The sequence below is a fragment of the Chrysemys picta genome, unplaced genomic scaffold (genome assembly GCF_011386835.1).
Source record: "Chrysemys picta bellii isolate R12L10 unplaced genomic scaffold, ASM1138683v2 scaf171, whole genome shotgun sequence".
NCBI lineage: Eukaryota > Metazoa > Chordata > Testudines > Emydidae > Chrysemys > Chrysemys picta.
The window spans coordinates 94,348-107,199 of record NW_027052878.1 but is presented as its reverse complement, the minus strand read 5'-3'; the positions used below and the strand labels follow the sequence as shown (position 1 = coordinate 107,199).

Below are 12,852 nucleotides of genomic sequence, written 5' to 3'. Positions count from 1 at the left end.
GGAATGGGCCCAGTAGTTTTCTCACCCAGTGCAGCTTGGGAGGAGCGGGAAATGCTTCTGGAAATGTCTGAGGACCACAAAGAACTGTCTTGGACCTAAATATCCAGACTGTCTGCAGATGCGAAAAGGAACAGTGTATCAGTAGATTACACTGAGTTTGCGTGCAGGACATGGCATTGTCGGTTCTCACTTACACACGCCTTGTGCTCTCTCTCTCTGTTTCAGACCTCATGAAGCAAAAGTGGAGAAGAAGGAAGTGTCAGGAATGCCACACACAGAGGAGAAAAGAAGATGGAGGAAAAGGAAAGGAACTCTGGGCACAGTAACCAACCTCAAATCAGGCCTCAGGTCATGTAATTAGACTGTAGGGGAATCTCGAGCCTCTTAATACCTTGAGCAGCGTGACCGCCCTGTAAGCTGGGTCCCGGTCTGTGCTATTGTGTCGTTTTGACATTCTGCTCCGTTATCTGGCTATTGAGGGTGACTGCCCTGTAATCAGGGTGCAAGTCACCTCCCTCTGTCTTTGGAGGGGCATTGAGCTCTTTGTTAAACTGAGCAATGTGACCGCCCTGTATCTGGGGTCCGGGTCTCTGCCATCTTGCTCATTTGGCTTTACGCCGTGCTCTGCCCCATTAGTCAGCGTGACAACCCTGTAATTAGGGTCTATGTCACAAGCCTCTCTAGGATGGGACATATCGAGCTCTTTGGTACTTTGACAGCTTGACCTTCCTGTAAATCAGGTTATGGTCTCCCCTATTTGGCTAATGCCAGCGACCACCCTGTAATCAGGGTACAGCTTGCATCTCGCTTTTGAAATCTGGGGGATTAGAATCTAGACCATAACATGGGCAGCTTGACCTCCCTGTAACTAGGGTTTGCGTCTCCGAGGCCCTTTGGGTCTCCGTTAACAGGTTGGTGAATGTGACTGCCCTGTAATCAGGGTGCAAGTCACCTCCCCCTGTCTTTGGAGGGGCATTGAGCTCTTTGTTCAACTGAGCAATGTGACCGCCCTGTAACTGGGGTCTGGGTCTCTGCCCTCTTGCTCATTTGGCTTTACGCCGTGCTCTGCCCCATTAGTCAGCGTGACATCCCTGTAATTAGGGTCTATGTCACAAGCCTCTCTAGGATGGGACATATCGAGCTCTTTGGTACTTTGGCACCTTGATCTTTCTGTAATTCAGGTTCCGGTCTCTCCTCTTTGGCTAATGCCAGCGACCTCCCTGTAATCAGGGTACAGGTTGCATCTCGCTTTTGAAATCTGGGGGATTAGAATCTGGACCATAACATGGGCACCTTGACCTCCCTGTAACTAGGGTTTGCGTCTCCGAGGCCCTTTGGGTCTCCGTTAACAGGTTGGTGAATGTGACTGCCCTGTAATCAGGGTGCAAGTCACCTCCCCCTGTCTTTGGAGGGGCATTGAGATCTTTGTTAAACTGAGCAATGTGACCGCCCTGTAACTGGGGTCTGGGTCTCTGCCCTCTTGCTCATTTGGCTTTACGCCGTGCTCTGCCCCATTAGTCAGCGTGACAACCCTGTAATTAGGGTCTATGTCACAAGCCTCTCTAGGATGGGACATATCGAGCTCTTTGGTACTTTGACAGCTTGACCTTCCTGTAAATCAGGTTATGGTCTCCCCTATTTGGCTAATGCCAGCGACCACCCTGTAATCAGGGTACAGGTTGCATCTCGCTTTTGAAATCTGGGGGATTAGAATCTAGACCATAACATGGGCAGCTTGACCTCCCTGTAACTAGGGTTTGCGTCTCCGAGGCCCTTTGGGTCTCCGTTAACAGGTTGGTGAATGTGACTGCCCTGTAATCAGGGTGCAAGTCACCTCCCCCTGTCTTTGGAGGGGCATTGAGCTCTTTGTTCAACTGAGCAATGTGACCGCCCTGTAACTGGGGTCTGGGTCTCTGCCCTCTTGCTCATTTGGCTTTACGCCGTGCTCTGCCCCATTAGTCAGCGTGACATCCCTGTAATTAGGGTCCATGTCACAAGCCTCTCTAGGATGGGACATATCGAGCTCTTTGGTACTTTGACAGCTTGACCTTCCTGTAATTCAGGTTATGGTCTCCCCTATTTGGCTAATGCCAGCGACCACCCTGTAATCAGGGTACAGGTTGCATCTCGCTTTTGGGGGATTAGAATCATGACCATAACATGGGCAGCTTGACCTCCCTGTAACTAGGGTTTGCGTCTCCGAGGCCCTCTGGGTCTCTTGGCCTCGTGCTGTCTTCACAGCCTGCTGCCAACGACCCCCCTGTAATCAGGGATCTGGTCTTTGCCCTCTAGTCTCTTGGCATTTGGCCAAATGCAGCCACTGCCCTGAATGAGCACCCTGTAAACAGGGTACAGGTCTCATCTGCTACTATTTATGGCACGCCCATGACACTGTGTCCAGAGTTCCGGCCCTTCAAACAGCGCTTCCAACTTGCCTGGAATTCTGCAGCCAAGTCTTCTGCTTTCTACTCACTTTTTGGACTCTTGAAGATCTGACATGCTACTGGTGGTAAGATCCGAAAGGGAGTGTCTGGGGCTGTTTTGGACTAAGTCATTCCAGGCAGTATACCTTGTCACATTGATTTAGGAATACTTGTCAATTAATTCCTTACCCCCCTTCATCATTTTATTCCTCCTGATTTTGTATGGAGGTTGCCTGGTGAAATAATTGTCAAGGGGAAATCTGGAGATTGTGGCTTTAGAGGGGAATGGGCCCAGTAGTTTTCTCACCCAGTGCAGCTTGGGAGGAGCGGGAAATGCTTCTGGAAATGTCTGAGGACCACAAAGAACTGTCTTGGACCTAAATATCCAGACTGTCTGCAGATGCGAAAAGGAACAGTGTATCAGTAGATTACACTGAGTTTGCGTGCAGGACATGGCATTGTCGGTTCTCACTTACACATGCCTTGTGCTCTCTCTCTCTGTTTCAGACCTCATGAAGCAAAAGTGGAGAAGAAGGAAGTGTCAGGAATGCCACACACAGAGGAGAAAAGAAGATGGAGGAAAAGGAAAGGAACTCTGGGCACAGTAACCAACCTCAAATCAGGCCTCAGGTCATGTAATTAGACTGTAGGGGAATCTCGAGCCTCTTAATACCTTGAGCAGCGTGACCGCCCTGTAAGCTGGGTCCCGGTCTGTGCTATTGTGTCGTTTTGACATTCTGCTCCGTTATCTGGCTATTGAGGGTGACTGCCCTGTAATCAGGGTGCAAGTCACCTCCCTCTGTCTTTGGAGGGGCATTGAGCTCTTTGTTAAACTGAGCAATGTGACCGCCCTGTATCTGGGGTCCGGGTCTCTGCCATCTTGCTCATTTGGCTTTACGCTGTGCTCTGCCCCATTAGTCAGCGTGACAACCCTGTAATTAGGGTCTATGTCACAAGCCTCTCTAGGATGGGACATATCGAGCTCTTTGGTACTTTGACAGCTTGACCTTCCTGTAAATCAGGTTATGGTCTCCCCTATTTGGCTAATGCCAGCGACCACCCTGTAATCAGGGTACAGCTTGCATCTCGCTTTTGAAATCTGGGGGATTAGAATCTAGACCATAACATGGGCAGCTTGACCTCCCTGTAACTAGGGTTTGCGTCTCCGAGGCCCTTTGGGTCTCCGTTAACAGGTTGGTGAATGTGACTGCCCTGTAATCAGGGTGCAAGTCACCTCCCCCTGTCTTTGGAGGGGCATTGAGCTCTTTGTTCAACTGAGCAATGTGACCGCCCTGTAACTGGGGTCTGGGTCTCTGCCCTCTTGCTCATTTGGCTTTACGCCGTGCTCTGCCCCATTAGTCAGCGTGACATCCCTGTAATTAGGGTCTATGTCACAAGCCTCTCTAGGATGGGACATATCGAGCTCTTTGGTACTTTGGCACCTTGATCTTTCTGTAATTCAGGTTCCGGTCTCTCCTCTTTGGCTAATGCCAGCGACCTCCCTGTAATCAGGGTACAGGTTGCATCTCGCTTTTGAAATCTGGGGGATTAGAATCTGGACCATAACATGGGCACCTTGACCTCCCTGTAACTAGGGTTTGCGTCTCCGAGGCCCTTTGGGTCTCCGTTAACAGGTTGGTGAATGTGACTGCCCTGTAATCAGGGTGCAAGTCACCTCCCCCTGTCTTTGGAGGGGCATTGAGATCTTTGTTAAACTGAGCAATGTGACCGCCCTGTAACTGGGGTCTGGGTCTCTGCCCTCTTGCTCATTTGGCTTTACGCCGTGCTCTGCCCCATTAGTCAGCGTGACATCCCTGTAATTAGGGTCTATGTCACAAGCCTCTCTAGGATGGGACATATCGAGCTCTTTGGTACTTTGACAGCTTGACCTTCCTGTAATTCAGGTTATGGTCTCCCCTATTTGGCTAATGCCAGCGACCACCCTGTAATCAGGGTACAGGTTGCATCTCGCTTTTGAAATCTGGGGGATTAGAATCATGACCATAACATGGGCAGCTTGACCTCCCTGTAACTAGGGTTTGCGTCTCAGAGGCCCTTTGGGTCTCCGTTAACAGGTTGGTGAATGTGACTGCCCTGTAATCAGGGTGCAAGTCACCTCCCCGTGTCTTTGGAGGGGCATTGAGCTCTTTGTTAAACTGAGGAATGTGACCGCCCTGTAACTGGGGTCTGGGTCTCTGCCCTCTTGCTGATTTGGCTTTACGCCGTGCTCTGCCCCATTAGTCAGCGTGACAAACCTGTAATTAGGGTCCATGTCACAAGCCTCTCTAGGATGGGACATATCGAGCTCTTTGGTACTTTGACAGCTTGACCTTCCTGTAATTCAGGTTATGGTCTCCCCTATTTGGCTAATGCCAGCGACCACCCTGTAATCAGGGTACAGGTTGCATCTCGCTTTTGAAATCTGGGGGATTAGAATCATGTCCATAACATGGGCAGCTTGACCTCCCTGTAACTAGGGTGTGCGTCTCCGAGGCCCTCTGGGTCTCTTGGCCTCGTGCTGTCTTCACAGCCTGCTGCCAACGACCGCCCTGTAATCAGGGATCTGGTCTTTGCCCTCTAGTCTCTTGGCATTTGGCCAAATGCAGCCACTGCCCTGAATGAGCACCCTGTAAACAGGGTACAGGTCTCATCTGCTACTATTTATGGCATGCCCATGACACTCTGTCCAGAGTTCCGGCCCTTCAAACAGCGCTTCCAACTTGCCTGGAATTCTGCAGCCAAGTCTTCTGCTTTCTACTCACTTTTTGGACTCTTGGAGATCTGACATGCTACTGGTGGTAAGATCCGAAAGGGAGTGTCTGGGGCTGTTTTGGACTAAGTCATTCCAGGCAGTATACCTTGTCACATTGATTTAGGAATACTTGTCAATTAATTCCTTACCCCCCTTCATCATTTTATTCCTCCTGATTTTGTATGGAGGTTGCCTGGTGAAATAATTGTCAAGGGGAAATCTGGAGATTGTGGCTTTAGAGGGGAATGGGCCCAGTAGTTTTCTCACCCAGTGCAGCTTGGGAGGAGCGGGAAATGCTTCTGGAAATGTCTGAGGACCACAAAGAACTGTCTTGGACCTAAATATCCAGACTGTCTGCAGATGCGAAAAGGAACAGTGTATCAGTAGATTACACTGAGTTTGCGTGCAGGACATGGCATTGTCGGTTCTCACTTACACACGCCTTGTGCTCTCTCTCTCTGTTTCAGACCTCATGAAGCAAAAGTGGAGAAGAAGGAAGTGTCAGGAATGCCACACACAGAGGAGAAAAGAAGATGGAGGAAAAGGAAAGGAACTCTGGGCACAGTAACCAACCTCAAATCAGGCCTCAGGTCATGTAATTAGACTGTAGGGGAATCTCGAGCCTCTTAATACCTTGAGCAGCGTGACCGCCCTGTAAGCTGGGTCCCGGTCTGTGCTATTGTGTCGTTTTGACATTCTGCTCCGTTATCTGGCTATTGAGGGTGACTGCCCTGTAATCAGGGTGCAAGTCACCTCCCTCTGTCTTTGGAGGGGCATTGAGCTCTTTGTTAAACTGAGCAATGTGACCGCCCTGTATCTGGGGTCCGGGTCTCTGCCATCTTGCTCATTTGGCTTTACGCCGTGCTCTGCCCCATTAGTCAGCGTGACAACCCTGTAATTAGGGTCCATGTCACAAGCCTCTCTAGGATGGGACATATCGAGCTCTTTGGTACTTTGGCACCTTGATCTTTCTGTAATTCAGGTTCCGGTCTCTCCTCTTTGGCTAATGCCAGCGACCTCCCTGTAATCAGGGTACAGGTTGCATCTCGCTTTTGAAATCTGGGGGATTAGAATCTGGACCATAACATGGGCACCTTGACCTCCCTGTAACTAGGGTTTGCGTCTCCGAGGCCCTTTGGGTCTCCGTTAACAGGTTGGTGAATGTGACTGCCCTGTAATCAGGGTGCAAGTCACCTCCCCCTGTCTTTGGAGGGGCATTGAGATCTTTGTTAAACTGAGCAATGTGACCGCCCTGTAACTGGGGTCTGGGTCTCTGCCCTCTTGCTCATTTGGCTTTACGCCGTGCTCTGCCCCATTAGTCAGCGTGACATCCCTGTAATTAGGGTCCATGTCACAAGCCTCTCTAGGATGGGACATATCGAGCTCTTTGGTACTTTGACAGCTTGACCTTCCTGTAATTCAGGTTATGGTCTCCCCTATTTGGCTAATGCCAGCGACCACCCTGTAATCAGGGTACAGGTTGCGTCTCGCTTTTGAAATCTGCGGGATTAGAATCATGTCCATAACATGGGCAGCTTGACCTCCCTGTAACTAGGGTGTGCGTCTCCGAGGCCCTCTGGGTCTCTTGGCCTCGTGCTGTCTTCACAGCCTGCTGCCAACGACCGCCCTGTAATCAGGGATCTGGTCTTTGCCCTCTAGTCTCTTGGCATTTGGCCAAATGCAGCCACTGCCCTGAATGAGCACCCTGTAAACAGGGTACAGGTCTCATCTGCTACTATTTATGGCATGCCCATGACACTGTGTCCAGAGTTCCGGCCCTTCAAACAGCGCTTCCAACTTGCCTGGAATTCTGCAGCCAAGTCTTCTGCTTTCTACTCACTTTTTGGACTCTTGGAGATCTGACATGCTACTGGTGGTAAGATCCGAAAGGGAGTGTCTGGGGCTGTTTTGGACTAAGTCATTCCAGGCAGTATACCTTGTCACATTGATTTAGGAATACTTGTCAATTAATTCCTTACCCCCCTTCATCATTTTATTCCTCCTGATTTTGTATGGAGGTTGCCTGGTGAAATAATTGTCAAGGGGAAATCTGGAGATTGTGGCTTTAGAGGGGAATGGGCCCAGTAGTTTTCTCACCCAGTGCAGCTTGGGAGGAGCGGGAAATGCTTCTGGAAATGTCTGAGGACCACAAAGAACTGTCTTGGACCTAAATATCCAGACTGTCTGCAGATGCGAAAAGGAACAGTGTATCAGTAGATTACACTGAGTTTGCGTGCAGGACATGGCATTGTCGGTTCTCACTTACACACGCCTTGTGCTCTCTCTCTCTGTTTCAGACCTCATGAAGCAAAAGTGGAGAAGAAGGAAGTGTCAGGAATGCCACACACAGAGGAGAAAAGAAGATGGAGGAAAAGGAAAGGAACTCTGGGCACAGTAACCAACCTCAAATCAGGCCTCAGGTCATGTAATTAGACTGTAGGGGAATCTCGAGCCTCTTAATACCTTGAGCAGCGTGACCGCCCTGTAAGCTGGGTCCCGGTCTGTGCTATTGTGTCGTTTTGACATTCTGCTCCGTTATCTGGCTATTGAGGGTGACTGCCCTGTAATCAGGGTGCAAGTCACCTCCCTCTGTCTTTGGAGGGGCATTGAGCTCTTTGTTAAACTGAGCAATGTGACCGCCCTGTATCTGGGGTCCGGGTCTCTGCCATCTTGCTCATTTGGCTTTACGCCGTGCTCTGCCCCATTAGTCAGCGTGACAACCCTGTAATTAGGGTCTATGTCACAAGCCTCTCTAGGATGGGACATATCGAGCTCTTTGGTACTTTGACAGCTTGACCTTCCTGTAAATCAGGTTATGGTCTCCCCTATTTGGCTAATGCCAGCGACCACCCTGTAATCAGGGTACAGCTTGCATCTCGCTTTTGAAATCTGGGGGATTAGAATCTAGACCATAACATGGGCAGCTTGACCTCCCTGTAACTAGGGTTTGCGTCTCCGAGGCCCTTTGGGTCTCCGTTAACAGGTTGGTGAATGTGACTGCCCTGTAATCAGGGTGCAAGTCACCTCCCCGTGTCTTTGGAGGGGCATTGAGCTCTTTGTTAAACTGAGGAATGTGACCGCCCTGTAACTGGGGTCTGGGTCTCTGCCCTCTTGCTGATTTGGCTTTACGCCGTGCTCTGCCCCATTAGTCAGCGTGACAAACCTGTAATTAGGGTCCATGTCACAAGCCTCTCTAGGATGGGACATATCGAGCTCTTTGGTACTTTGACAGCTTGACCTTCCTGTAATTCAGGTTATGGTCTCCCCTATTTGGCTAATGCCAGCGACCACCCTGTAATCAGGGTACAGGTTGCCTCTCGCTTTTGAAATCTGGGGGATTAGAATCATGTCCATAACATGGGCAGCTTGACCTCCCTGTAACTAGGGTGTGCGTCTCCGAGGCCCTCTGGGTCTCTTGGCCTCGTGCTGTCTTCACAGCCTGCTGCCAACGACCGCCCTGTAATCAGGGATCTGGTCTTTGCCCTCTAGTCTCTTGGCATTTGGCCAAATGCAGCCACTGCCCTGAATGAGCACCCTGTAAACAGGGTACAGGTCTCATCTGCTACTATTTATGGCATGCCCATGACACTGTGTCCAGAGTTCCGGCCCTTCAAACAGCGCTTCCAACTTGCCTGGAATTCTGCAGCCAAGTCTTCTGCTTTCTACTCACTTTTTGGACTCTTGGAGATCTGACATGCTACTGGTGGTAAGATCCGAAAGGGAGTGTCTGGGGCTGTTTTGGACTAAGTCATTCCAGGCAGTATACCTTGTCACATTGATTTAGGAATACTTGTCAATTAATTCCTTACCCCCCTTCATCATTTTATTCCTCCTGATTTTGTATGGAGGTTGCCTGGTGAAATAATTGTCAAGGGGAAATCTGGAGATTGTGGCTTTAGAGGGGAATGGGCCCAGTAGTTTTCTCACCCAGTGCAGCCTGGGAGGAGCGGGAAATGCTTCTGGAAATGTCTGAGGACCACAAAGAACTGTCTTGGACCTAAATATCCAGACTGTCTGCAGATGCGGAAAGGAACAGTGTATCAGTAGATTACACTGAGTTTGCGTGCAGGACATGGCATTGTCGGTTCTCACTTACACACGCCTTGTGCTCTCTCTCTCTGTTTCAGACCTCATGAAGCAAAAGTGGAGAAGAAGGAAGTGTCAGGAATGCCACACACAGAGGAGAAAAGAAGATGGAGGAAAAGGAAAGGAACTCTGGGCACAGTAACCAACCTCAAATCAGGCCTCAGGTCATGTAATTAGACTGTAGGGGAATCTCGAGCCTCTTAATACCTTGAGCAGCGTGACCGCCCTGTAAGCTGGGTCCCGGTCTGTGCTATTGTGTCGTTTTGACATTCTGCTCCGTTATCTGGCTATTGAGGGTGACTGCCCTGTAATCAGGGTGCAAGTCACCTCCCCCTGTCTTTGGAGGGGCATTGAGCTCTTTGTTAAACTGAGCAATGTGACCGCCCTGTATCTGGGGTCCGGGTCTCTGCCCTCTTGCTCATTTGGCTTTACGCCGTGCTCTGCCCCATTAGTCAGCGTGACAACCCTGTAATTAGGGTCTATGTCACAAGCCTCTCTAGGATGGGACATATCGAGCTCTTTGGTACTTTGACAGCTTGACCTTCCTGTAAATCAGGTTATGGTCTCCCCTATTTGGCTAATGCCAGCGACCACCCTGTAATCAGGGTACAGCTTGCATCTCGCTTTTGAAATCTGGGGGATTAGAATCTAGACCATAACATGGGCAGCTTGACCTCCCTGTAACTAGGGTTTGCGTCTCCGAGGCCCTTTGGGTCTCCGTTAACAGGTTGGTGAATGTGACTGCCCTGTAATCAGGGTGCAAGTCACCTCCCCGTGTCTTTGGAGGGGCATTGAGCTCTTTGTTAAACTGAGGAATGTGACCGCCCTGTAACTGGGGTCTGGGTCTCTGCCCTCTTGCTCATTTGGCTTTACGCCGTGCTCTGCCCCATTAGTCAGCGTGACAAACCTGTAATTAGGGTCCATGTCACAAGCCTCTCTAGGATGGGACATATCGAGCTCTTTGGTACTTTGACAGCTTGACCTTCCTGTAATTCAGGTTATGGTCTCCCCTATTTGGCTAATGCCAGCGACCACCCTGTAATCAGGGTACAGGTTGCCTCTCGCTTTTGAAATCTGGGGGATTAGAATCATGTCCATAACATGGGCAGCTTGACCTCCCTGTAACTAGGGTGTGCGTCTCCGAGGCCCTCTGGGTCTCTTGGCCTCGTGCTGTCTTCACAGCCTGCTGCCAACGACCGCCCTGTAATCAGGGATCTGGTCTTTGCCCTCTAGTCTCTTGGCATTTGGCCAAATGCAGCCACTGCCCTGAATGAGCACCCTGTAAACAGGGTACAGGTCTCATCTGCTACTATTTATGGCATGCCCATGACACTCTGTCCAGAGTTCCGGCCCTTCAAACAGCGCTTCCAACTTGCCTGGAATTCTGCAGCCAAGTCTTCTGCTTTCTACTCACTTTTTGGACTCTTGGAGATCTGACATGCTACTGGTGGTAAGATCCGAAAGGGAGTGTCTGGGGCTGTTTTGGACTAAGTCATTCCAGGCAGTATACCTTGTCACATTGATTTAGGAATACTTGTCAATTAATTCCTTACCCCCCTTCATCATTTTATTCCTCCTGATTTTGTATGGAGGTTGCCTGGTGAAATAATTGTCAAGGGGAAATCTGGAGATTGTGGCTTTAGAGGGGAATGGGCCCAGTAGTTTTCTCACCCAGTGCAGCCTGGGAGGAGCGGGAAATGCTTCTGGAAATGTCTGAGGACCACAAAGAACTGTCTTGGACCTAAATATCCAGACTGTCTGCAGATGCGAAAAGGAACAGTGTATCAGTAGATTACACTGAGTTTGCGTGCAGGACATGGCATTGTCGGTTCTCACTTACACACGCCTTGTGCTCTCTCTCTCTGTTTCAGACCTCATGAAGCAAAAGTGGAGAAGAAGGAAGTGTCAGGAATGCCACACACAGAGGAGAAAAGAAGATGGAGGAAAAGGAAAGGAACTCTGGGCACAGTAACCAACCTCAAATCAGGCCTCAGGTCATGTAATTAGACTGTAGGGGAATCTCGAGCCTCTTAATACCTTGAGCAGCGTGACCGCCCTGTAAGCTGGGTCCCGGTCTGTGCTATTGTGTCGTTTTGACATTCTGCTCCGTTATCTGGCTATTGAGGGTGACTGCCCTGTAATCAGGGTGCAAGTCACCTCCCTCTGTCTTTGGAGGGGCATTGAGCTCTTTGTTAAACTGAGCAATGTGACCGCCCTGTATCTGGGGTCCGGGTCTCTGCCATCTTGCTCATTTGGCTTTACGCCGTGCTCTGCCCCATTAGTCAGCGTGACAACCCTGTAATTAGGGTCTATGTCACAAGCCTCTCTAGGATGGGACATATCGAGCTCTTTGGTACTTTGACAGCTTGACCTTCCTGTAAATCAGGTTATGGTCTCCCCTATTTGGCTAATGCCAGCGACCACCCTGTAATCAGGGTACAGGTTGCATCTCGCTTTTGAAATCTGGGGGATTAGAATCTAGACCATAACATGGGCAGCTTGACCTCCCTGTAACTAGGGTTTGCGTCTCCGAGGCCCTTTGGGTCTCCGTTAACAGGTTGGTGAATGTGACTGCCCTGTAATCAGGGTGCAAGTCACCTCCCCGTGTCTTTGGAGGGGCATTGAGCTCTTTGTTAAACTGAGGAATGTGACCGCCCTGTAACTGGGGTCTGGGTCTCTGCCCTCTTGCTCATTTGGCTTTACGCCGTGCTCTGCCCCATTAGTCAGCGTGACAAACCTGTAATTAGGGTCCATGTCACAAGCCTCTCTAGGATGGGACATATCGAGCTCTTTGGTACTTTGACAGCTTGACCTTCCTGTAATTCAGGTTATGGTCTCCCCTATTTGGCTAATGCCAGCGACCACCCTGTAATCAGGGTACAGGTTGCATCTCGCTTTTGAAATCTGGGGGATTAGAATCATGTCCATAACATGGGCAGCTTGACCTCCCTGTAACTAGGGTGTGCGTCTCCGAGGCCCTCTGGGTCTCTTGGCCTCGTGCTGTCTTCACAGCCTGCTGCCAACGACCGCCCTGTAATCAGGGATCTGGTCTTTGCCCTCTAGTCTCTTGGCACTTGGCCAAATGCAGCCACTGCCCTGAATGAGCGCCCTGTAAACAGGGTACAGGTCTCATCTGCTACTATTTATGGCACCCCCATGACACTGTGTCCAGAGTTCCGGCTCTTCAAACAGCGCTTCCAACTTGCCTGGAATTCTGCAACCAAGTCTCCTGCTTTCTACTCACTTTTTGGACTCTTGGAGATCTGACATGCTACTGGTGGTAAGATCCGAAAGGGAGTGTCTGGGGCTGTTTTGGACTAAGTCATTCCAGGCAGTATACCTTGTCACATTGATTTAGGAATACTTGTCAACTAATTCCTTACCTCCTTCATCATTTTATTCCTCCTGATTTTGTATGGAGGCTGCCTGGTGAAATAATTGTCAAGGGGAAATCTGGAGATTGTGGCTTTAGAGGGGAATGGGCCCAGTAGTTTTCTCACCCAGTGCAGCTTGGGAGGAGCAGGAAATGCTTGTGGAAGTGTCTGAGGACCACAAAGAACTGTCTTGGACCTAAATATCCAGACTGTCTGC

General features: G+C 50.0%; 1 long non-coding RNA gene across 1 annotated transcript; it reads left to right on the top strand.

Annotated features, from left to right (window-relative positions):
• Positions 1-230: 230 nt before the first annotated feature.
• Positions 231-7,044, top strand: LOC135978201 (uncharacterized). Its single transcript, XR_010595613.1, has 3 exons — positions 231-2,509; positions 2,931-5,221; positions 5,643-7,044. It is a non-coding gene; the product is annotated as an uncharacterized LOC135978201 (long non-coding RNA).
• The last annotated feature ends 5,808 nt before the right edge of the window (positions 7,045-12,852 follow it).